The sequence below is a fragment of the Meriones unguiculatus genome, chromosome 12, assembly GCF_030254825.1.
Source record: "Meriones unguiculatus strain TT.TT164.6M chromosome 12, Bangor_MerUng_6.1, whole genome shotgun sequence".
In the NCBI taxonomy this organism is placed as follows: domain Eukaryota; kingdom Metazoa; phylum Chordata; class Mammalia; order Rodentia; family Muridae; genus Meriones; species Meriones unguiculatus.
The window spans coordinates 99,077,626-99,103,893 of NC_083360.1; the positions used below are offsets into that span (position 1 = coordinate 99,077,626).

General features: G+C 40.6%; 1 protein-coding gene and 1 pseudogene across 2 annotated transcripts in view; one reads left to right on the forward strand and one right to left on the reverse strand.

Moving 5' to 3' along the window:
* The window catches only part of Peli1 (pellino E3 ubiquitin protein ligase 1), a 55,960-nt gene extending 33,112 nt beyond the window's left edge, over positions 1–22,848 (reverse strand). The window contains exon 1 of one of the 2 annotated variants that reach the window (XM_021650890.2): positions 22,512–22,848. The gene's annotated coding sequence lies outside the window, so the exon portion shown is untranslated. The remainder of the gene's footprint in view (positions 1–22,511) is intronic. The other variant, XM_021650885.2, reaches the window with a different exon arrangement.
* On the forward strand, positions 15,182–15,508 carry LOC110556892 (ATP synthase subunit g, mitochondrial-like; annotated as a pseudogene).
* Positions 22,849–26,268: the final 3,420 nt, after the last annotated feature.

Genomic DNA, 26,268 nt, shown 5'->3' on the forward strand with positions numbered 1-26,268 from the left:
ATAATTGCACAAAAGTGATAAGTCTGCATCTGTAAGCATTTTTAAAACTTTTCATCACAGATTAGTAGGTCTCTCACTGATGTGTGCTTACTGAGCCAAGTGTCTACAAGGACACACAGGAAGGCTTCCTATTCATTCCAATGAAATCAATCAGGTTATTCACACATTTAGTGAACACTTGCCAAAGCCTTCCCTTTTTTGGTTTCAATAAAAAGCAGTCATGTTTTTTTAAAAAGTTAGTTTGTTTTGAAAAAAAGCCAGGGTTCTCAAATTCAATATCACTTCACAACTCTTGCTTCACTTGTGTGGGTGGAGGAAAGAAACCAAGACATCCAGAACAAAATGTGAAGTCAAAGGAAATTTTTAGAAAGCAATAAATTGTAAAAATCATTAACTTACAGTCAGAACAATCTTCTGCAAAGAAACATAAATGGAAGAACTTTTATACACCCTGAAATGTGGAGATCTTATTTGTTTAAATCAATTTGGCTCTTTTCCAACTCAATAAGCTACATCTGAAACATATTTAAACCATTTTTGTCTGTTTTTAATAACTATAAAATGGTTGTATTTGGAGTCTTGAATTTTTAACAGCTTATGAAATATATTTTTATGGCAGTAAAAGTGCTCTTCATCAAATATCTATAAAATTTCTAACACTAAGCACTTAAGTATCTATAAGAACTATCTCAGAAAGCTCACTTCAAACCATCCAAATTTTGTAAAAACACAAGACCTGTACAAACATTAAACACATAAACTGCTGATCCCTGAAGAGAGAGAACAGACAGTGGTCTGATCCACACACACATTAGAAGGAATTTCATGAGTGTGGAACTATCTGAATCAGTTTCAACTTATCATACATGTATAATCACTTTATCTGAGAAATTTTTACATGACCCAGGTTCATGTGCAGATAAAGCGGTATACAAATCACACTAATATGAAGTTACAAAATAATTTTAAGGCAAGAAAATAAGTTGGTTGTGCTTATATTTACACAGAGAATTAATTGTTGGCTAAATATCTGACTGAGGATATCAACCAGCTCCAATATTCCCAGAGTTGACTGACATGTTTTATAAATCGTCAATTCTGAGAATACCTCTTTGCAAAAGCAAAGTACAAAATGGCAGAAGTCTATTTAGGCCCTTTCAGAAATTGTTAGAAAATTCTCAGCTATAATTTCATTGAGCAGGTTGTCTATTTGATTATTGAATCTCCTTCTAATCCATGAACTCTTGGGGGTAGTTATCAACATGGGTTTTGGGCCTATTTAACAATGCCAGGAATGGGATCCATCCGTGGAACAGGCTTTTTTGTTGTTGTTATTTTGTTTTGTTTTTTTCAAGACAGGGTCTCTGCTGTGGCCTCAAACTCACAGAGATCTGCCTACCAAATGCTGAGATTAAAGGCATGGGCTACCATGCCTAGCTCAAGGAACAGACTTTAAATCCAATCAAAAAGTGGTTGGTTATTCCTAACATCTGTGCCACTAATTCATTAATGGGTCTATTTTGCCAGGTCAATTACTTACTTACTTGCCAGGTCAGCTGTAGCTCACAGAAGACTTTCCCCCTTGATAACATGCACAGAAACCTTCTAGCACCAGAAAAGCTAGCCAGTGGGGATGAAAATTTCAGGTTGGTACTGAAAATTTCGGGTTGTTTTCTGCATGTTCTGCCTCACATTTTCAGCAACAGTGTCTCACCATCAACTTCTGGAGAGTAACAGAGCAACAGCAATAGTCTGTTACATCTAAGGATGTTATATAGGACCCCACTGAGTTTTTATTTGACAACCTATAATGTCAAATAAAATGCCTACAGAGGCATTTTCTTTTTGGAGTAGATGACAATTGATACAGAAACCCACTAACAGTTAATAAGGAACTGGGCAGTGCTCAGCTCTATGTAGGACATCTATATCACACCTTTTCCTGCCAAGGTTCATAGAAAAGAGAGTAGAAAGACTGTAAGAGACGTGTCTGTAAGCAGTATTTTCCAGACAGGACAAGACCACTGTAAACATGAACTTCTAGTACCTATGACTCACGCTTAAGACCTGCACAAGACCATGCCAGCTAATGTCCCACACAGAACGGCAGAGGCTCAGGAATTCTCACCCCTGTCTGAGGGGCTATTGGTGATGGATGACGGCTAATGCAGGGAGAGGCAGTTTTCTTCAGGGATTCAGGCACGCTCCTGTAAATGGTCTCATACCCATGCCTATAATGCAGCATTAAATGAACTAAGTGAGGTTTAAAGAGAGAGACAGAGAAAGAGACACAGAGAAACCATGTGAAGTTGGTAGATAAAAGTAGGTGAAAGGGAATAGAAGGTATATTTTATTCAAACACATCATATTAAAATTTTTACTGAATAGAAACAGTGTTGAACCTTGGGCGGAGCAGAATGAGATCACTCCAATCTATACAAATCAATAAATTCCCATCCCCCTTAATTCTTCTGAGTCTTCTATTACAATGGTCTTAACTAATACAAAAACTATTTCAAACTTTTTTCCCCTTAAATGTAGTAGGTCACAGAATTCAGTTCCAAGAAAAGATAAAAACATTTTCCTCACAGATGATTCTGGGTTTTCTATGTCTGTTCTCCTCTCCAGGCCATTGGGCTTTGTATTTTCTGCCTCATATTATCAATAAAAAGAATTTTTTTCCTATAGAGGATAAAAAAACTGACAATGGAAAAAAGAGTAACAACTAATAGGAGGAGAAGACAGGGGCGAAACCATTTCACTATGTTGTAAATAGAAAAACAGGTATGCTTTTACTTACTGTTTAGAGGAGCCAGTGACTAACACTTTAAAATAAAGTCAATTTTAATGATATACAAATCTTAATACAAAGATGTCAAAGTTCCATTTTAAAAAGCGGCTGGTAAAAACTGGGCTTCACAGGGTCCTAAGAGTGGGTGAACTGTCCCTGCCCCTCACTGGCTGCAGCACTTGGGAGAGCAGGCCCTGCCCCTCGCCTGGGCAACACAGTGGAGCTGGGCCTAGTGGAGGGCTTGGGTGAGCCAGCCCTGAGGGTGGGAGCGAGGAATAGCTGGCTCTGCAATGAGGTGGCTGAGGTGGTATATGGGTGCAGGGGGCTATGTTCCCCCACCTCACCACCTGAAGTATTTGGGAGAGCTGTCTCTCCCCCCTCCCCAGGTCATGAGAGTGGGAGAGCTGGCCCTATCTCGCATTGGCATGGAGAATGGGCCCTGCACCTCCCCTGGGCAAAAACGTGGGGCTGGCCCTGATGGCAAAAGCCAGCCCTAAGGTTATAAGAGTGGGAGGGCTGGCCCAACCCCTTGCCAGCTGCAGCACTTGGGAAAATGGGCCTCTCACCTTGACTGGGTAGCACAGTGGAGCTGACTCTGGAGGTCTGGGTGCAGGTAAGCTGGTCTGAGGGCATGAAAGCAGGAGATCTGACCTTGCCTCCTAAAGATGGAGGCATTAGGTGGCCTCGCCAAGCAGTGATGGAGACCTCAGCCAAGTGGTGCAAATAAGGGAGAGCCAGTGGGCCGACCAGCTCAGCTGCCACTCAGGCCCAGATCCAGGGCTTCTCAGCTGGCCCACCCTGACATCCATATCATCTGTGAACAGTTGAGACACTCCAAAGGGCCAGTCCGGCTGACCCAAAGCTGCAGGCTCTCCATGACACAGGGCAACAACAGGGAATTTGAGAGGAGCCCCAGTAAAGTTTCAGTATTAACAGTGTAGCAGAAGTCAGAGGCCTTGAACCAGACCCATGACTCATTGCAATGAACGTTTGCAAGTGAAGAAGTATGGACAGAGAGGTATTCTGTGGGACACACTGTGACTTACTACAGTTTTCATGGAGATGTTTTCTATACTTTGTTTTATTTTTGTTTGTTGTGTGTTTTTTATTTAGGGGTAAAGTTGCGAAGGTGGAGGGCAGATAGCAAGGGACAGGCAGGTAAGTGGGACTGGAGTACATGATGTGAAACTTAAAAGAAAAAAATCAATTAAGAAGTTAAAAAAGATGGGATTCACAAAACTTCAAAAATTAAAATATCAGAAAAAGAAAAAAAAAAAACAACAACAACAACTAAAAACCAGGCAAATCATTACATAAATTCAAAAGAAAAGAGTTAACTGTGAAATAAAAAGCCTAGATTCTATGCACACAGTGATTAGTACATATTATTGCGTGCCCAATATGTCCTGAAAATGGTTAGCAAAAGGCTCAACAAGGTAAATCACAACTGAAGTCACTAAGAATAATACTATGAAGCTACAGCAGCTGCATGTTCCAGGGCTTTGGTGATGTTAAACTTAGAGAAAAGCGAACAATGCACACTGAATAAGGAAGAATTACGGTCATACTGAGCTTCCCAGAGCATGGCAAGGCGAGGTCTCACACGTACGTTTCAGAGCGTCTACATATTAAAGCCCTAGGTGTGTGTTCTTAAATCACAACTCTTATCACAGTGAGACACTAATATGGAATTGGCAAGCAAGCTGATGAGACAAGTTATTACTTGAGAGTAAGTAAAATAATGTGATATTAAGGCAGTCTAGGCCCAGACTGCCTATGTCTGACTGTTGACACCAACATTTAGTTTCTGTGAGACTTGGACTAGCTTCCACTGATCAATTTCCTTACTTGTAAATTTGAGATAATAATAAAAATAACCGATGCATTGCAGCCTGTATCATAAATGCCAAGTATCAGAATCTTACATGTTAATTCCTTCATTCTTAATAATGTTCTTAGCAGATGAATAATAAATTACTTTGTAGAGGAAGAAATCAAGGCCCAAGTCACCTCAATTTAGTCTTTACAAAACTAAAAAAAATAAAAATAAAATTTAAAAATGTGACACGTAAGCATTGGAAAGATAGTTCAGTGGTTAAGAACGCTGGTTGCTCTTCCAGGACCCTAGTAGCCATATGGTGGCTCACAACTGTCTAGAACTCTAGCTCCTCAAGATCTGATGCCCTCTTCTGACTTCTGTGGGTAAACAAGTGCCCACGGCACACAGAAATACATGCAGGAAAAACACTCATATACATAGATTTTTTAAAGTGACATTTAAGACTAGACCATGAGAGATTTGGCTGAGATCCTATATATGCAACCATTACATCCTACAATATTACTTAATTTCCAAGTATTACTACATGATATTAAACACCTAGAATATAGTAGAGGCACAAGAGATGTTAATGGTTAGTGTTCTTTTGATAGTTTCTAGTTACTAGAATCTTTATACTACCAGTTACTTAAAAATAATTAACATAGAAAGTGTTTTCTGCTGAAAAGAATTACTTGAAGAGGGGGAAGATACTGGAAATTCTTATAGGTCGTAAGCAAAGAAATTTAACTTTTGAAACACCCATAAAGAGTTAGAAACTCAGGTGCTTAGAGGAGAGATATGCATTAGAATATAAACCTAAAATCTTTACAATACAGACAGAATTACCTTGCCTAGAGAAAGAGTACACAGAGGACAGGAGAGAAAGGGAGAGGAGCTAAAACTAAGGTGACTGCAGTCGGTAAGAAAATGAAACAACATACACTAATAGATTTAGCAACATGGAGGTGATGAAGTGACTTTCACAGCTATTTCAGTATTGTCAGCAACTTATATACCTTAAACACATGCTTTTGAGGAACTAGAGTGATGGCTCAGTGGTCAGAGAGCTTGCTGCTTTTGCAGAGGACTTGGGTTCAGATCCTAGAACCTACATGGAGGCTCACAATCATCTGTGGCTTCAGTTCCAGGGGATCCAACACCCTCTTCTGGCTTCTGTAGGCAACAGGCACATACGTGGTACCCACACATGCATGCAGACAAACACTCACACATATAAAATAAGCAAATCTTGTAAACACTTGAGACACATTGGTAATTAATTCAACCTTTGTCCCCCTGCTAGCCATCAATATTACCTATCTACTAAAGACACTGTGGCTAAGCATTCAACAGTCAAACTATGATCTAATGTAATTTTCCCAACTGCAAGTTAAGCACCTATGTATAATGGCAGAACTCAGGAGGCTGAGTCAAGAAGTTTGAAAGTTTAAGGCCAGACTGGGTCAAATAGTAAGACACCTTACTAAAACAAAACAACAACAACAAAAACCTGAAAAATGATGTATTAGGCACCAGGAAAACAAGAAAACTTATGTGGTAAAATAGTGCTTGGGCTTCATGGGAGCAAAGAACACTCACGTTTGCTTGGTTAATAACAACAACGATAATGATGAAACTCACTCACTGAAATTTCTTCCTACATCTGTAGACCACAAGAACCAAACACAATAAATTTAGATCTCTATACATACAGTTCATGCCGTCTAAAGTGAATGCAGATGTGTTAAAAGAGAAATTCCCAGGGCTGGGCACGTAGCTCGACTGGTGAGTACTAGCCTAGCATGCACTAGGTCCTGGTGGTGCTGGCTGTGCTTGTAGCACTTGGGAAGTGGAAGAATGATCAAAAGTTCAAGATCATCCTAGGCTGCAGAAGTTCAGGAGGCCAGCCTGGGCTACAAAGGAAAAAAATATGGGGAGGAGAAAGAAGAAGAAAGGGGAGAAGAGAAAGAAAGGGAGGGAGGTTTTATATAAGAACTATCACAAAGACAGTAACCAAACAGTAAAGAGGCCTGAGACCCTAAACTTGAAGCAGATTCTCTGTAAATATCCGAAATGCTCCAACTAACAGAAAGGCCCCAGGCAAAGGCATTTATTCCAAACAAAGGCATGAACCTATGCAGAGGTCCAAAACTACTTCGCAAAGAGTGGCTCATATAACTGAACACTTGGTCCCCCATCGATGGAATTGTTTGAGGAGGTCAGGCAATTTTAGGAGGTGGCTTTGCTGAGGAAGTATATCACTGGGAGCAGGCTGTGGGGGTTTACAGCTTCATGCGACTTCCTGTTCTCTCTGCTTCCTGTGTGCTGATAAACTGTAAGCAGCCAGCTCCCGGCTCTGGCTGAAGCCACATGCTGTCCGCACCAGGATGGACTCTGCTCCTCTCGAACAGTAAAGCCCTCCTTCTCTAAGTTGCTCTTGTCAGGGTTTCAGCATGGCCGCAGAAAGGAAGTTAATCCAAGCACGGCAGTGAGATGACAGCAAAGCCAGAAAGCCAGGCTAGAGCAGACTACTCAAAGACTTTGTAAGCCAAGACGATGCCTTTGAGCAGACATGCCAGGAAATAGGAACACAGTGCAGAGACTGAGAGAACTGAGTTCATCTGGTCAAAATCTCAACCTGGCAAGCTCAAGGGCTTCCATCCCCTGGCCCACCTCAGAGTCTTCAGCTCAGTAAAAGGCACCATTTCCAATAGTAACCCAGTAATGTCTCACATCAGAAAACTGAAAGTCCTCACTACTTCCTTTCCACAATCTTCAGATCCAATCCTATCACTATGCCCTCGTTTGACTTCTGAGGCAGTCTCAGCACACACTACCAATCTTTGCTGATTCCACACTCTAAACCTGAAAAATATACTGCTCTAGCTCTTTAACTAATTGATGCCTTCTTGTTGTTTACAGATTAAATTCCTCAGAAAGCTCTCTCATCGGTCCCTTCTGCTGTTCTCTCACAGCACCTTGTGCTGGACTGATTTGTACATTTAATTGCTATATATATATATATATATATATATATATATATCCCTCCCTATTCTGTGGTTTTCATTCAGAAAGAAAAGCCTTCATTTGTTCTTTTACTATATCCCCAATGCTTGCATAGCATTTTCTTGATACACAGGAAAATAACTGACAGCAATAAGCAAGATGCATGAGAAACATGTGGCTACTAGAACCTGTGACATCAGACAGAAGTAACCATGCAGGATGCTGACAAACACAATAAAACTCCTTTCTAATTTCTGGGTATCTACTCTGTGTTTGCTGAGTGCTGTAGACTGAATAGAGTGTTTTTTATCCTTTTCCATGCTGGTAAAAAGATATTTAAGAGCCCTGAAAGGTTAAGAAAACCAAGTCAACTGCTCAAGGCAACAGAGCTAACCCCATGAAGGAGGGATCTGAGCCCAGTTTTCTTCTAATCAAAGCTTCTTTCAATTGTTCTACCTCATCTTTACCATATTACCCAGACTGAGAAAAACAACAAAATGAAGAGAGCTATTAGATTGAAAAATGGGGAGTCCAGAAATAAAGGGCTTCCAAAGAACAGTTTAGTGGTGATACAAGAACTGGAAAGAAACAGTACCTTTAACACCCCCCTCAATCAAAATAGCCTTGGAATCACTACTTGTTTTATAAGTAATATTGGTGCATGGCTCAAGGTAGCAGCACACCTACAATGTCAACACTTGGACGGCTGAGGCAGGAGGAAGATGAGCTCAAAGCCAGTTGGACTACATAAAGAGTTTAGGGCCAGCCTGAGATACTACATAATAAGAACATGTTTCACATAGCCTAAGTAAACAATTAAGAACTTCAACTCTACTCAGACACAGTGAATGAGAATGTAATGGTGCGGTTCCATCAAGAAGATAAAGAAGACAACCACATCAAAAGCCAGTCCACAGAACTAGAACACAGGCTTTTAACCTCTGGTTTCACGGTTTGTCTACAAGCACCATTCTGAACTTCATTTACGTAAGATTTATGCTAGAGAATCTTTAGTACTTGAAATGAATTTACATCAGGTTACTGCTAAGTATTTTGTTTCTATCCCTTTTGGAATTTGAAGTATCCCTGTAAATTTTCTTCAATCCTTCAATACCCTTTTATGAAACATTAAAATGCTATCCCTGAGTATAAAGAATCATTAAATTCACATGGTATCACAAGTGAAACATGAACATAAAGAGACATTAACACAGACTGTCTCTACAGAAGCAAGTCAGTATAGAAGTGAGACTTCCTAAAGGCAAACAATTTGAAGTCATGGAATCTTGAAGCTGGAAGAGACTTTAAGGCTGAGATGACAAGTAGACTTCATCTAAAATGCCAACTATATATTAAATGTATCAAGAAATTAATCTGCCTGAGTGCTGCTATGCACATCTATAATGGCAGCACAGCACAGCACTCAGGAAGCTTGGGCAGGGTGATAAAGCCAGCCCAGGCATCACAAAGAAGATGCAGACTTAAAAGGCCAAAAGCCTACTGAAGTTGGTTTGTGATCAACAATTAGTTGTAACTTTCATGAGGTGTTCCAACATAAGTTCTACAAAGCATGTGACTTTGTAAAGATGAGGTAACTAAGGCTAAGGTGGGTTAAATGAAATACAAACAGCCACAAAATAAATAAACAAATCAGAACTCTAGGTCCCTCAACTTTAGGGACTGGGATTTTTATCCTGCAATGTATCACTTCTTGTCTCTGATGTATTTATACAATAAAACATTCTTTTTAGGTAACAGATAATAAAAACCAAACCAATTAAAATTTAACAGGGAAGGAATACACACCTTTCAAGGTTTTATTAGGTTATTACAGGGTTTTCAATCCTATAATGAAGACATGTTCATGTAAATACATTCAAAGATTTAAATGAAGCCTACAACCTTTAGGTTCTATCATTGTGATCAATAGATCTCTGACTCAAACTGTTTTCTGACAATTTCACTTCATGGTGAATTTTTCCATATGACAATTCTTCTTTAGAGTTTAGCCATTATGACTCAGGGCACCTCAATGCTATGAAGGAGCTTTCAATATAAGGGGTAGGAGGAGAATGAGTGGGCCTACTGATTCATTAACAGCCCACACAGTTATGAAACCCAGCAAACCCTTTTTGGAAACCATTTTCAAGGCAGCTTTAGGAGGCAAATTCTGGTGAAACCTTTATTTAAAAACTGGTCTGTTAAGAGGTAATCTACGTACAAGAAAATCAACCTCTTATTTATTTAAAGACACACAACTAGGAAACTTCAGCAGAAACTTTCTTTTAGAATGTCAGTGATATATATTTTTTTTATTTTGGTATCACTGAAATCAGTGTATGCCCTATGTTCAACAATTTAAGAGCCTCCTCAACATCTGTCATAGCTCTTGGGTAAACTGTGAGAACTAGTTCAGAGACTGAATCATCCTACCTTATGTGAAAATTACAGTAAAGCAGTAAGTACATGTAGAGTGTTCTGATGCATTCATTCTACATGTAGACAAGACTGTGGTTCCCAACTAAAAACAGCTACTACCTTACAAAGACACAGATCCTAACACATTTTCTCAGGAATACGAAACTTAATTAGGTTTGTAATTTGGATGTTCTTGTCCTTTTATGGTAAATGTACAGAATGGTAACAACAGTCTGAAGAAAACCTGTCATGTTAACCACAGCCTGAAATGAAGGAGAACAACTTCCCGTACTCACAGTATCTGGCACAAGCCCACATGGACTGAAGTACTAAGGGCAGGACCTGCTAGGAATCAGGATACAGCATTGAAGCTTTGAAGAACCAACAAAACACCTCCTAATGTTCCACTTACAGTTAAAAAATAAAATTGAACTTGACCAAGCCTTCAAAAAATTAATCCCATTGATATGCTGAAAACTACAACAAGCAACTAGGAAAAATCAAGGCAATCACTTTGTATTTCGTTCTTGTGGAAGGAAGGTATAAACTTGTCATCACAATACCCATCTTCTTCTCTCTTCTGCTTGAATATGGAAAAAAAGCTCAACGGAAACCCAGTCATTTCCCCCCTAAGGTCATATTCAATTACATTATTATAGTGCCTAGTAAGCCTCCAATTTTTTCACATTTTTGGAAAAGACAACAAGTACCAAGAGTTGAAAATACCCTTTGAAATTTCACTCAGCTATTAATTCAGGTATCAAATATTGCTCTAACTACATATAGTTCCACATGATTGTAGTTTTAATGCCTATTTCTGCTTCTTACATTAATCTAAAAATATATATCCCACATCAGATAGTTGTATCTTTGAGTCTAACTGACAGGATACACCATCACAAAATACACATTAAATAAACAAAGTTAAAAATAAAAAGCAGGTAAGCAGAAACAGGAAATTGCTACATGCATTATCCTTTATTTCTTAGGTCCTTCACTAATCTCAAGTTCATTTTATCAAACACCAGCGGTAGACTGGGTTGAAGATCTATGCAACAGCAACAGGCATAACTGAAGCTGGCGAAGGAGCACAGATAAAGCAAGTAAGCTGGGAGACAGTCTAGGGCGTAAGAGCAGTTGCTGCTCCTGCAGAGGACCTGTGTTCAGTTCCCAGCATTTACAGGGTGGCTCACGACTGTCTACAAGTCCAGAGGATTGGCCCACTCTTCTGGTTTTCGTGAGTACCAGGCACTCACAGGGTACACACACATACGTACAGTCAAAACATATACATAAATAAATCTTAAGAAAAAGGAAAGAATGCCAGTGGCCAAGTAATGGGAAGAGAAAAATGAAAGGTAGAAATGTGAAATTAGAAGTACCTGCAACACACAAGCCGAGACTAACACTCTAGAATCTGTTGCTGTGGCACTTTACACAGCTTCAGTAATAGACTGAATTTCAAGAACTGCATCATTACTGGGTTTATGCATGTGCGTGGTGCCCTGGGGAAGGGTGCATGTGTGGAGGCCAGCTCTGTGAAGTCAGTTCTCTTCTTTCACCTTTATGTAGGTTTCAACGGCCAAATTCAGTCTCCAGGCGTCCACAGCAGGCATTTTTACCAGCTGTGCCATCCAGGCATCTCTATATTTAATTTTTAAACGTTCTTAATTACTACATTATTTCCAAAATTAAGTACAGGTTCTACTATGGATAGAGTGTTAAAGTGATATATATATATATATATATATCACTTAAGAAAAAAACAAAAACAAACAAACAAAACAGAACCCACATGGTTCTGTTTTTCTTTCTTTCTTTTTTTTTTTTCACAGCAATGGTTTTCTTTGAATAGAAACTATGTTTTTTGTATTTTTTACTTAGTTTATAAATTTATACCTTAGTTCTCTAGGTCATGGGCACCTAAAACAGCACCAAGGTACAAGAGCTTTTCCTGGCCATGTTGTCTCTTTTTCTGTTTTGCTTCTTTTGCTCTATAGCCATTCATTCTACTTCTTGTGTACATTATTTATTCCACAAAAAGGAGAATGAAGATTTCTAATCCTGTCACCAAATCAATAGCCAACACACTCTTTCTCTCTTCAAAAGAGGGATTCCTAAAACGTGTTTGGTTATCGTAGACTTTTAAAAAACTGCTGTTTTGTTGTTTGTTTGTTTTTACAGGTGAATCAAATACAGCTTTTAAAACTTTCAGAATTAACAAGCAGCCTAAAAATTAAGCATAGACTGGTCTATAGTTCATGCTACCAAAATAGTGTTTCAAATATATTAAGTAATCCAGTTTAGTACCTCATTGTGTTTACATAAGGACTAAGCCTGAGTACTTACACACAAACGCACACATATACATATATAACTACATTTCTAATAATTTACAGAAAATATTTTAAGACAGAGTTTTGCTAAAGTATTCTTAATATACCTGGGCATGGTGATGCATGCCTTTAATCCAAGCATTCTAGAGGCAAGGGAAGAGACAGGCAGATCTCTGTGAGTTCAAAGCCAGTCTGCTCTATATATTGAGTTCTAGAACAGCCAGGGCTATATGGGGAGACCCTGTCTCAACCAACCAACCAACCAACATATGAACAAAAAACCAATTAGGTATTTTTTTTTTAATCTGACAGTATTTTATTCAGATAACAGTCTCATTGTGTGTGGTCCAAGAACAAGCAAATAAGAACTCAAAAAAAAAAAAATCGGATGTTGAAGACTGGTCTTCAAACATCATAGCCAACAACACCTCATTTGCCTATGATCTTTCTGATATAAAACCGCATCCACACCTCAGTGGCCACCAAAGCATTCAGTACAGCTTCCTTAACTGTAAGCAGTGTGAAACTACCAGTTTCAGCACTTTGAATTATTTCTTTCACTTTCAAAATAGTTGGTGGGAATTCAGCAGGGGTTGGGGGGTATGGAAGGGCAATCGATGGCCAGTCATGGCAGCGTTCACCAGCACCAGGACCTTCTCCTATGAAGGGACCTGGTCTAAGGTTCGTCTCCTTGAACCCATCAGTATTCTTAATACAGATATGCATTATAGTCTTTAAGACTATAAATGACTACTACATAATTTATCATATGAAGTTCACGAATTCGGATTACTGCCATTAAACTCTAAAAATGAAGATGAAAAAGTTGTATTTCCCCCTTATTACACATAACTAGAAAAGTGTGACCTTTTAAAAAGCATCTAAGTTTCGTTTCTCTGGTTGGAAACGTTAGCTGTGGAAAAGTGCGAAGTAGCACTAGCTTTCCAAAATTAGTAGTGCCACAAACACACTGTCCCATGAACAAACTTTAAAATCTCTCTAACGAAGCGTTGCTGGGTGTTTTAACATTTGGATAAGATTCTTTCTTTTCTCCAACCCATGGTTAGGGAGCTCCTAGGGTCCAGGGTGAACCCACTACTATTATTCTGCTAAGATGGCACAGTGCTGAACATAGTAGTCTAAATTCTTGTCTCTATACCCACAGATTAGAGCAGCTCTCAGACCTCATCAGAGAAGCTTCTTTGTACAGTATATGGCCGTTAGTGCAGAAACTCACAACTTGTCAAAGTGCAAAGAATAAATATCAGTAATACTTATATTACTGATAATATATAGAATAAATATACAGAATAAATTTGCTCAACACAAATATGGCATCTATGTCATACATTTTCTATAGGCTCCAAGGATCATTGTGGAAGAGGGGCAGAAAGACTGTAAGAGCCAGAAGTCAGAAAGGACTGGAGTGAAACTACCTTCTAGACTTGACAGATGCATTCATGAACTCACAGCAGCTACAGCTGTCTTCTCAAGAGCAAGCCAGCCAACATTCTAACAGGGAGGGAATAGAGACTCATAAAACCCTAGACCTGAGGGGCTATTGACAGTTGATGGCTTCTAGGAGAGAAAGTTCTCTTTAAGAGTGTGGACCCTGGTGGGTCACCAAGGCTCCAGTGAATGACCCCACACTTGGGAAGATATGGGCAGCACAAGTTGGACTGGATGAGTTATTATTATTTCTTAAGACAAGTTGGAAATGGGGTGAGGTAGATATGGGAGAAGTGAGAGTGGATAATGACCAAAACACACTGTATGAAAATTCTCAAGCAATTAATAAAAACATTAAAGGATCTAACTTTCTATAGTTCTAATAATGAAGACTTAACTTTACTAACTACTGATATGAGAAATTAAGCATGGATATACAATTTGTAAGTCAGACTCATCATGTGTGCAGGACAGAGACTAATGGAGATGCCTTCCTCAATTGCTCTCCTTATTTCTGAGACACAATCTCTTCAAGAACCTGGAGCTCAGCATTTCAGCAAAGCCAGCTAGCCAGTGAGCTATAGAGATCCTCCCTTTCTCAACTCTGCATTGCTGGGATTACAGGTACATGCCACCAAGCTCTGCTCTTGTTACATGAGTGCCAGCAAGCCACACTCAGCTGTACATGCTTACATCTGACTGAGCCATCTCCCAAGCCCCAGACTCTTGACGTTTCACTTGTTAGTGTTCCAGTTCCCCAAATATATGCTGCATCAATAATAAAGTTCTACTAACTGGTCACCATTAAAGTACTACGTTAGCCCTAAATACATTATATATATAATGAAACTTAAGAAATGCACGTGGTCACATACACCTCTTTTGATATTTAGAAATTAAATATCCAAACAAGTTTATTACTTCTCACACAGTCACATTCATTCCTCATTCCAAATACTGTAACTGTCTAGAACATTATTAAAACTCCTTCTCGGATCATGGTGGATCTAATTTTTAGAAATAGTAACTGCCTTCTCAGAGTGGATACTTTTAGAAATAGCCTCAGGTGATTTCCTATTTTTCTCCTATAAAAATTCATACCTAAAAAATAGGATAAACTAACCTGTATCTAATAGCTTTTTTCCTTAAAAACAAGACATCACAAAGAATAAATACAAAGTAATGATCTATTTTCACGTGTGGCTGTTAGACTGGCCTTTAAGGCAATTAAAAAAAACCTAAAACTATTTTATCAATCTCAATGTTGAAAAATATATGGTTTTGAGGTTCTTGCTGTGGGTCCTTCCAGGGGAGACATTCAGCCAGAGGTTTGGGGAGATGGACCTTCCACCTTAGACCATGGTCAAGTTCATCCTTAACTTCATGGAGAAGGCTCCAGAGCTGGTGACTGACCATAACTTACTTGAAGCTTCGATTGGCCATGCTTTGGCAGTATGCCAAGATTGAGCTGGTCCCCCAACCCTGCTGAAATCCCTATAGCTATTTCAGAGTGTTGAAAAAATTCCAACTGCTAAATCTGGTAGCTTCAAACAGCTTACAGTTAAGAAAGCTGTACTGAATGGCTTGGTGGCCTCTGAGATGTGGATGTGGTTTTATATTGGAGAGATCATAGACAAATGTGGCATCATCGACTATAATGCTGGAAGACCAGTCTTTAAGATCTGATTTTATTTGAGTTGTTACTTGAATGTTCTTGGACCATGTGTAATGAGACCGCTTGCTATCTGAATAAAATATCAGCTGTTGGGGGGGGAATACATGGTTTTCATAATGGCTACTTTAAAGACATTTTATACGTATATACACACACATATATATGAATTAAAACAAGGATGATATTAAAACAAGGATGGACAGTGAGTCCTATTTATTCAATACCCTCTTTACCATTCTGACATTATCTCCTGATAGTGTGTGTGTGTGTGCGCGCGCACGTGTGCGGGCACATATTCATATTCACATACGTGCAGGTATATGTGGAAGCCAGAGACTGACATCAGGTGTCTCCCTCTATTACTCTCTCCCACCTTATACACTAAGGGAGGAGTCTTCTACTCGAACCCAGAGCTTGTTGACTCAACCAGTCTAACTAACCAGCTTGCTCTGGAGATCCAGTCTCTGCCTCGCAAATGCTAAGATTAAAGACAGGCCAACATGTTTGGCTCGCAATGACATGGGTGCTAGAGAGCTTAACTCCAGGCTTCGTATTTGCAAAGTAAGCACCAAAACCACTGAGCCCACTGCAGGCTTACTCTCATATTCAGATGCATGCAAGCTGTTTTCCTTGTATTCTAGGGCCACTACACCTGTTACTGTATCTACTGCTCTAAAATTTACTACCAGGCTTGCTCTCTTACCTCCCTCAGGCCTTCACTCAAATATGTATCAATAATCATCTTATCAATAATCTTTAACATTACTTATTCTTTCATAATTCTGTGTGTGTTGCATGTGTATAAACTTTGATCAGATTCCCCATTCTCCCCTCCCATTAATCCCTTTTGCTCAAGAAAAACCTCTTCTACTTTCATGTCTTTGGGTTTTTTTTTGGGGGGTGTACTATATTTAATTAAATTACTTAGAGTAAACATGGGTGTGGGGTAATTATTTACTAAACCAACCTTTCATGGCTACAGCATCAAGAACTGATTCCTCCCTCTCCCAGCAAGCCTGAACTGTCTGCACAGCTCGAGGAGGGGCTTCTGCGTGTCATCCCAACCCTGACAGAACGCTGAGTGGCCCAACCTGGTGTGGAGAGCCACTGACGCTGAGTTCATGGTGCAGCCATGTCCAGAAGACAGCTTCTAAGAGTGCTGCTCTCCATCTCCCAGCACTCACATCCTCTGCACCGTTTAATTATGTTCCCCAACCTTACAGGGAGTGATACAGATGTCCTATTTAGGGCTGAGCACTTAAAATCACTTATTTTGATGCACTTTAACCAGTTTTATTACATTAACTAGCCCACTGCAAATGCTTCTCTGGCCTAGGCTGACTGCTGTAGTAATCTATGGGTATAAAGAATTTAGAAGGCAATTTGACAGTGTGGCCATTTAACAATAAAGTACATCCTCCCCTAGGGCCTACAGCCTCCTTATCCAGGGCTTTGGACCAGGTTAAGAGTACCTGAACTATTCCTCTGTTAATAGGCTTAATCACACAACCTGAAAGTGGCTGGTTACCACTGCAACCATGCCACTATTTTATCAGCAGGCACATCCTGCCTGGCAGTTGGAAATTGCAGATCATACGGTTCACAGTTGCTTTAAGATCACTGATGACTTTTCTTTACCAGAAGCATACACAGCAACTTCTAGGACTGTGAAACCTGGTCAGCAGGGGTGAAAGTTCTGAGCTCAGTTCCAGCATTACCTCTGCATGTCCTGCAACCACGGTGTGTAATGATTTCAGTTAATACAGTTTTATCCAGTGCTGGTGGGCAACCAAGAGCAACTCACTACAGCCTGTACTGTTTGTGGCCTTCAGGACCTCCTAAGTAACTCATAAGGGGGCATCCTACAGCTGGAACTGGAATTTTTATTGAATAATGCTCCTTCTGGAAGGAGCATTACTTACCAATGCAGGATACCTCCCTAAATGAAGTCTTTCCTGAAGACCCTTTATCTTCCTCTCAGAGTCCCTTTACTACTTCTCTGATATATTTCCGTTTGTGTGCAAATTTTTTGTAAGTATTACACAAAAGTAAAAGAATATATGAAGTTTCTGTATGACATCTATCCCAAACCATTTTAAATCTAGGTCAATTACATACCATCAATGTTTTCTCCTTTTCAAATCATTTAAAACCAGAAAAATTCCAGACATCTTATTTGCGTGTTGACCTATGCTAGAAGGCCAGAGGCTGACTTACATTGGGTGCCTTCCTCAAAGGCTCTCCACCTCAACTTTCTTGTTTGTGTTTGTTTTGTTTTTTGGTTCCACCTAATCTTTTTAGATAGGCTCTTTGATTCAGCTAGACTGGCTGGCTAGCAAACCCCAGGAATCATCCTGTTTATACCTACCCAGTGCTGGAATTACAGATATGTGACACCATGCCAAGCTTTTTATACGAATGCAGGGATCAAACTCAGGTTCTCACATTTTTGCAAGAAGCATTCTATGCCTATGACTAGAGATTATATTTTATTAACTATCTCTACAAAGTAAAGATTTATATTATCATACCTTAAAAGACAAACTGACAGTTCCTCTTCATTAACTATCCAGAGTCTCAACTGTCACTATATCCTTTTATTGTTAACTTGTTTTTCAAAGTACTATTCAATTTTCCTTCCTAAGACGATTTTAAATCTTACAGTTTCTTCTTCCTCTCTTACTTTTTGCTATATATGTTTGAAAGAACCCTGGTCATTCTCTCTTGAAATGTAAAATATTTAAAAATTTTTAATTTTGGTGCTGCTGGGGTTTGAACCCACGGCCTCATTGATGCTAGCAACTACTAAGCAACACCCTCAGTGTGCTCATTCATTTTATTGTGTAGCCAAACAGTAAAATATTGTGATTAGAATGTAAAATGGCAGGAAGCATTTCGTGTAATGTCAACAATTAGATGGATGATGTGGCATTTACGCTGAAGTCTAGCAGTAGTAAGTGCAACCTAGAACCCTGGCTTTCCAATCACAGTACATCAAGCAGCCACTACTATGCAGCCAGAATTTAGCACACAACATGGTATTTATTTGCTACTGCTCGCTTTAGTGTCCTCAGAAGTATACTTCCACTTCCGAAATGCAGCTGAGCAGAGTTTTGTGTGTGGAGATTCTGCTGCAGGTTAGTCTAATAACTTAAAGGTTTAACTGTGTTAAGGTGTGTCTTTGCCTCTTCTAGCTAGCTGGGGCAAAGGAGAGCAAACTGTACCCACACCCACCGCCCTCCAAAAAGAGAAAGCAGAGAATTAGGAAAACTAGGGATCGTACATATTTTTACAGTTAGTCACATCCCAAGAGGTTCACTATAAAATAAAAACAACAAATGCTCTGAAAAGAAGTAAATTCTGTGAGTGCTGAATTGTTAACTATATGAATAGTCAAGATTAACTGGCAGATGTCAGGATTTTCTCATTTATAAGCATCAGTAACTGTTTTTCTGTAAGTGGTATATTGAGGTGTGATATTACAGGATACAAGAGTAAAAAGTACATGAGGCTCAGCCAAGCCTGATGATCTTAGGTCAACCTCTGGACCCACACCGCGGAAGAGAACCAACTCCACAACTGGCACCTACGTGTAAGAAAAGCTTCTGTAAGTGAATAACGAACATGCCCTTTACTCACACACAAAAATAAGTAAAATGCAAAACCCTGTTTGTCTCAAGTGAAGTTTACTGTGGCAAAATCACCATCACCACCATCATCACCACCATCATCAAAAATATCCTGTTTAACGTTCTGGGGTGAAAATGTTCTGGGAATCATGTGAAATTCATTTCTCCTAAATCATCTAATGGAGTTCTTTCTCTCTAAACCTACTCTGAAATTAGCTACCTATTTCATCGAAATATTCAAATCTTCAGGTATGGTACATCCCTGGGGAGGCTAAGGAAGAAGTATTTTCAGTTCAAAGCTAAAGTGAGAAATACTACATGGCAAAATCTGACCTGAAAACAAAAAATAAAACAAAAACAAAAAACTCTTGAACAAAACAAAACCTGTAAATTCCCCCAAGAAATTTCATGGTTTTCTTTACCATAAACTCATTTCATCAGAACAAAAACAAAAACAAAAACAAAAAAAAAACAAAAAACAAAAAACAACTTAGAATTTACTAAGTATAACATGGTGGCCAGTATTTTCAACCACTGATCTACTTAAAACAACATAGAAAAAGCTAATAGATAACTTGAAATCATATCCAGATCTTTGAGTAACCTGTATTTCTTGTTTTAAGGTCCCATACATTAGTGTAGGGAAACTTTCTCTAGCAGAGGTCAGACTTTAACAAAAAAAAAAAAAAAAGTAAACACTCTACCACAAAGTATAATAAGAAACTCTAGAACAACCTGAAGTCATTTGAAAAAGCATCTTTTACTTACTTTTCCATAATATATGTAGAGGGGCTCTGAGAAAGATGGCTACAAATCTATCAACTGAAAGCGCTAGTGGAGTTCACTGTCTGGGACTTCAACTAGAATTTTGTTCCTTATTTGTAAATGTGTCCAAGAATACTGAATATTGCATTTCCTAAAATCTTTGTCAGTTTCCTTATCTATTAATGTTTGTTCTTTCAATGGGTTTTTAAATCTGCTTTACATTTCTCAATTAAAATTCTTAGCTGGAATTTTTTTTTCCAAAATGACTCCCCAAACCACTTCAAGTGTCATCATATATTAGCCATTTTAACATTTTAACTGTGTGTGTGACAGAGAGACAGAGACAGAGCGCTCTGTGAGTGTGACTGAAGTGGCAGGCCTAGTTTACTCTTACATGGGAAAATGTATAATACATGGTGGACAGTTTCCAATTCTAAGTCTTGGCTTAAAACCTCTACCACCTACAGAAGCCTGAATCTAAAAAACTGTCCACAAAACAGAACTTTATAGCCCTTTACACCTACCTACTGCGCAAGGGACTCAAAATACAACTGACATCGACATTTTGACAAGTGAAAAGGAAGTTGAAACTAAGGCAAACGGAAACATTCTGAGGCTTCCCCCTGAAACTCGCCTCAGTAGCACCATTTCCTGCCCAGTATTTTTCTGCACTCAGAAAAGCTGCAAACCCAGAGTCACTAACTTCTGCCTCTGGGTTCCCGGGATCCCACTAAGGAGAGGCACTGTTAGTGGTTTCCTTAAAAGTACAAATGGCCCTGGAAAATCTGGTTGATGAGTACTTTGGAAAAGGTCAACATGAGGTTATTTAAATGCCAATTTTAAGGAGCACATAAATAACCCCCGATCTGCAACTAATGCAGATTTCCAGTTTTTCGAGCAAATAAACAGTGCTTCAGTTCTACTACACTAATACCTAGGTCGTCGGTTTCCCTAAAAAGCCTTACATTTATCACATGCGGCACTCTAAGGATACCATGCAATCTTCCACACACTTAAACTGTTCTGTTTTCAAACTGTTAAACGTGCAACCTGTTAACAAACTTCGGAAAGGAGATAGGCTGGGGGCAGGGTAAAATACCTACTCTCACCTTCATTTCTGACACACCCACTAGATGTAAACTCTGGGGGCAGCTATACATTACAAAATTAAATTAAGTGTGGAAGTGAAAATGCTACTATTCCCGTTCTGAATCTCAGACAACTCAGGAAAAGAACTTGTAGAAATAACAACTGATTTAAACTTTTCACACCTTCCACTTGGTACTAAATTTCTTTTTAAAGTATCGAGATTAACGGCTCTCGAAGTATTTACTACTATGTTAACTGTGAAGAAAGTCCTAAGAATCTGTATTTACACATCTAATTTAATTGCATATAGACAACGAGGGGAATGTTTCAAGTACTTGTGTCTCGGTACTCTGAGAAAACAGGCTTTCATCTGTGAAAACGTATCATAAACCGAAACAGAAGAAACTGAGGAACTGCACCCTTTCCATAATTCAAAAACTTTAAATTCATACAACTAGGCAAACTCAGTCAATGTGCATAAGACAGTGTTCTGACACAAAAGATCACCTGCTAAGAAGACAAAGTAGCCTTTTAAAGAGCCTTTGAATCAAAACCTTTGACACACAAAAGCTTCAACTCTTGTATAACCAAGAGTCCTAGGGATGAGACCCTCGAGAGTATTTGTTGAGGGCAAGAATATTGGGGCTCAACCCACAATGCATATTGTGTGTAGTGAATAAATGCGTTAAATGCAGGCTAAGCAGAAACTAGCCCCTTCCTTCATCCTTCTGACTTCGTTAAGACTCAAAATATAAAAATATAATATATGGCAAACTGGGTTTATGGCTTACAGTAGCCTACCCACTAGGACACTTTTCGGAAAGTCCTTCGAGGTTTTAAGATTCAAACACTATTTTTTAAAAAAGTATTGTTTCAAGTACCTAGCAATTACCCAGACTTCCCTTAACCTGTGTGTAGTATGAGCATCTTTAACTTTTCCACAGGGCATTTGGTGAACGAGTTATTACTCATAAACGCTTTCGGAGCCTCAGACAGCAGGCGCGGTACATCAAGCGTATCCATCAATTTGAGGGCTTTCTGGACCTCAGTTTACCCACTTACGGAAACGGGCTGGGCCAGGGCCGGGAGGTGAAATTAATTAGTGTTTTTAAAAAGCCCTGAGATCCAAAGATGAAAGGAGACGTGAGAGGCACGCAGAGAGGATGACAACAGCCCCAACAGTAAAAAGAATGACTAACAGGGAAGTCTGCGTTATGTAAGGCGGCGGCGAAGTTCTCGGATTCACGCAGACAAAAGGAAAGCCCACCGCCCCTTTGTTCCCCTTCCGCCCGGCCGGCCCGCGAGCCCGGCGGCCCGCGCCCGCTCCGCCGTGGGGGAGGGCGCTCGGGGCAGCTCCTCACAAAGGCGCTTCCTCCCGCCGCGCGGGACGCGGCGCCGCGAGCCCGGCCCCCGCCGCCTCCCGCCGCCTCCCGCCGCCTCCCCGCGGGCGGCCGGCCGGGCGGGCGCGCACGCGGCCCCGGAGGAAGTTCCGCGCGGCCGCCCCGCGCCCCCCGCCCCGCGCCGCACTCACCGGACGACCGCGGGGGGCCGGAACGCCGGCTCGGCCCGGCGCGAGGCCGGGCGCGGACGCCGGGGCAACGCAGGCAGCGGCGGGCTCCGCCGCCTTCCCGCCGGCCGCCGAGCCCTGCGAGGCCGAGGGGATCGCGGAGCCGAGCGCGGGCGAGGGAGGCGCGGGCCCGCTTCGTGGGGAGCTCCGCGGGCTGCGGGCAGATCCGGTGGCGCCGCGCGGCCGCTGCTGCTGCTGCTGCTCCCGCTGCTCCCGCTGCTGCTGCTGCTGCTGGCGCTGGAGAGGCGGCGGCGCCCCCGACGGTCCCTCCGCCTCGAACCGCCTTTGGGTCACTGACACACACTGGGAGGGAGGAGAAGGGACTAGCGGGAGGGCGGGGCCTGAGGGGTTCTGGGCTGGGCCACATCGGGAGGCGGTGCCGAGGGGACTCTTGGGAACTGTAGTTCTCTGACTGAGAAAAAAAAAGTCTCTGTTGTGGAGGAGCCTACTGCTCACTCCGCGTTGTGCTTGCGCGAGGGGGTTGGGGCGGGGACTGTTGCCATGGTCACAGATTCACTAAGCCTGAAGATTCAGGACTGCAGTTGACTAAACAAGGCTGGTCTTGTGTCTTTGGTGCCACTGGGTTCCGGCCCATAGTCAGTCTCTCCTGCTTCACCCCACCCCCAACAACTTTAAAGTGCCCAGTGAAATCTCACTTCCTCCCGACTGGCACTCTCCCTGGCTGCTTAGATTTCTTCTGCAAATCATAAATACTTCCTTCCTTTGCCTCCAAGGTTCTAAACATCTGGTTGTTCTTAGTATTTTAACAGTTAGTTTATAAAACTGTTAGGAGCATTACCATTGGCAGAATCCCATACTTTCTTTGCTCGATTAGTTACGTTTAACTTCAGTACAAGCAAAAGTTCAGTATTAATAGCATTGTTGAATCAATGTACAGCAATTTGTCCATCTGAAAGCCTATAATTCTTCAGACAGCCAAATTCTATCAATATCAGTTCAAAAGGAAGTGGAGAGTTCAGAACTGTTCAGGGTATATATTAGCCAATTTTAATTTGGTAATGAGAAACCTGAGCCAAGGTATGGATATGCTGTTGAGCTTCTCAGCTAAGTCTACACCCATTGTAGGTACCCAGGTAAGCATAGGTAGTGAGAAGTGTGGAGAAAGCCAGGACTCAGTCTTGGAGGTAACCTGCCTCCATTTCTCTCAATAGACTACCTAGAACCCTACACTCTGGAAGACAAAAATTCATGCCAGGGAATCAGACATATATTTCAAAAAGGAAAACTAAGGATTTTCAAAAATCTCAGGATCAGAAAGTGTGGGTGCCCACAGGCCACAGAATTATTTGCTCATTCAAGAAACATGTGCACAGAGCCAGGAGAGTGGTCAGCAGTTAAGAGCACTGGCTGCTCTTCCAAAGGAGCCAGGTTCAATTCCCAGCACCCACAAGGAGATTTACAACCATCTGTAACTTCAGTTCCAGGGAACTGAGCACCGTCTTCTAGCCTCATTGTTACACAGACGTATATGCAGGCAAAACACCTACATTTGAAATATTTAATGTCTGTATTTAAGTAAAATGCTAAAGAGCAAGTAAGCATGTTAACTATGTGCCAGGCACTTTATTGGAACTAAAAAGACAGAGCTATAAAAAGAGAAAAGAAGCACGCTTTGTATTCAAAGTCCTTTCCCTGCCAAGGAAGAGACAGATAAATGGACTCAGTGTGATCTATGCTGTCATAGGAAAATTCATAGTACCTCAGACTTGGGCAGGGTTAGGAAATGCTTCAAAGATCATTTGAATGTGGGGATGACTCACAATTTTTATGTATGTGTATTTTAGTAGCAATGGGGAAAGACAGAAGTGAAGGAGAGGATAAAATGCAAAGACACATAGGCTAATGAGCATTTTTGCCAGCAGAGGTAGAATAGCACTGGGCAGAGGCAAAAGGAAACTTCAAAAAACTAAATGAGAAAGCTAAGCCCATGAAGATTTTGGATAATATACTAAAATATGTCATTTTTTTCCTGGAAGAGTAGATAACAAACAGATGAAATTTTGATAAGATACATGCTTTAGAAAAATCAGTCTGTCAGACATAGTGTGTATAAAGGGACCAGGGCAACTCTTCTAAAGGAAAACATTTGATTGGGGCTGGCTTATAGGCTCAGCGCTTTAGTCCCTTATAGTCATGTTGAGGAACATGGTGGTACATAGGCAGGCATGGTATTGGAGAAGGAACCAAGAGTTCTCCATCTACATCAGCAACAGCAAGAAAAGAGAGAGACACTGGGTCCAGCTGGAGCTTTTGGTGGACCGCAAAGCTCACCCTAAGTGACATGTTTGCTCCAGCAAAGTCACATCCACGCTAACAAGGCCACACCTCCTAGAGTGCCATTCCTTATGAGTCTGTAGGAGCCATTTTCATTCAAACCACCACAGGAGTCTATTATAGTATTATTGAGGGATGGATAGAGACCGAAGTGAGGCATGGGCAGTACAGGGAGACAAAACTGAGTATAATTAGGCCCTACTTAGAGACCAGAATTCTCTGATGTTTGATTGCCTGTGTTTGTGAGGTAAAGGGTGACAGGAAGTTATGAGTGGTGGTGCTTTTGGTTGCAAGCAGCAGAAACCAAGCTTCAACTGATTTAAGCAATAAAAAAGAGATTTTGACCCACCTAGCTAAAAAGCAAAACAAAAAACAAACAAACAAACAAACAAAAAACATCCAGTTAAGAGATGGCTACAGGAATGATTGAATCAACAACTCACTGAGGTCATTAAAGACCTCCTTCTTTCTTATTTGTGTTGCTTTTCTTTCCTGAGTATTAGTTTTCTGGTCAAGTGACAGTTGCCAACAACTGCTGTCTTACCATCTGTGTCTAGGAAAATATAAGAAGAAAGTTTCTTTTGGAAGCTCTTTTTAGAAAGGACTAAAAACTCTTTCCCTGGAGCCTCAAGCCATTGATTTTGTTGCCCATGCATAAATTAAAAATGGTGGCCAGTAGATTGCACGAGGTAATCTCCAGATGAAGACACATGCTCACTGCTAGAGCAAGAGTAGGCCATGATGAGGAAGTTATCTCGATAAAATTGTGCTAATTGACCAAAATAAGCAGCATGGAGGCTGAGAAGGACATCACAATATCTACTAAAGGAAGAAGCCAAGGATAGCTCCCAGATTTCCAGCTTTCAACTTTACAGGCTAGTGATGCCATTCCTTAAAAAGGTAGTCAGTTGCTTTTGAGAGTGGTTTGTGTAGTGTCCTTTGGATAAACTGAGTTTGAGATGACTCTGGAACGCGTAGATGGAGGGTACGTTGAGGAGTTAGGAATATGACTCTGGAAAAGATTGGGGCCATAGAAGGCACAGTAGAACAACCGTCATCATTGGCTGCTGAGGTTGTGGTGATGGGTGAAAACTCCCTGCGATGGTGTGTGTAGCATAAAAGGAGGAATCAGTAACAGAACCTTGGAGAACACTACACTGAAGACATAGACAGCCAGATCAAGAGAGGGGATTCCTAGGAAAGTAACAAGAGAACTGGGATATATGGAGAGGGTGGCCAGGAAAATCAAATCTATCACCAGGTGTGACGTCAGTACTGGCAAAGACCTGCATGATAGGACTAGCAGTCAACAGTGAAGCGACTATGATCAGCATCTTTCATATACTGAAAGAGAAATTTGAGATAGAAAAAAATAGAACCTAGAGACTAAAATTACAACTTCTAAAATAAAAGTTTGTTGGATAGG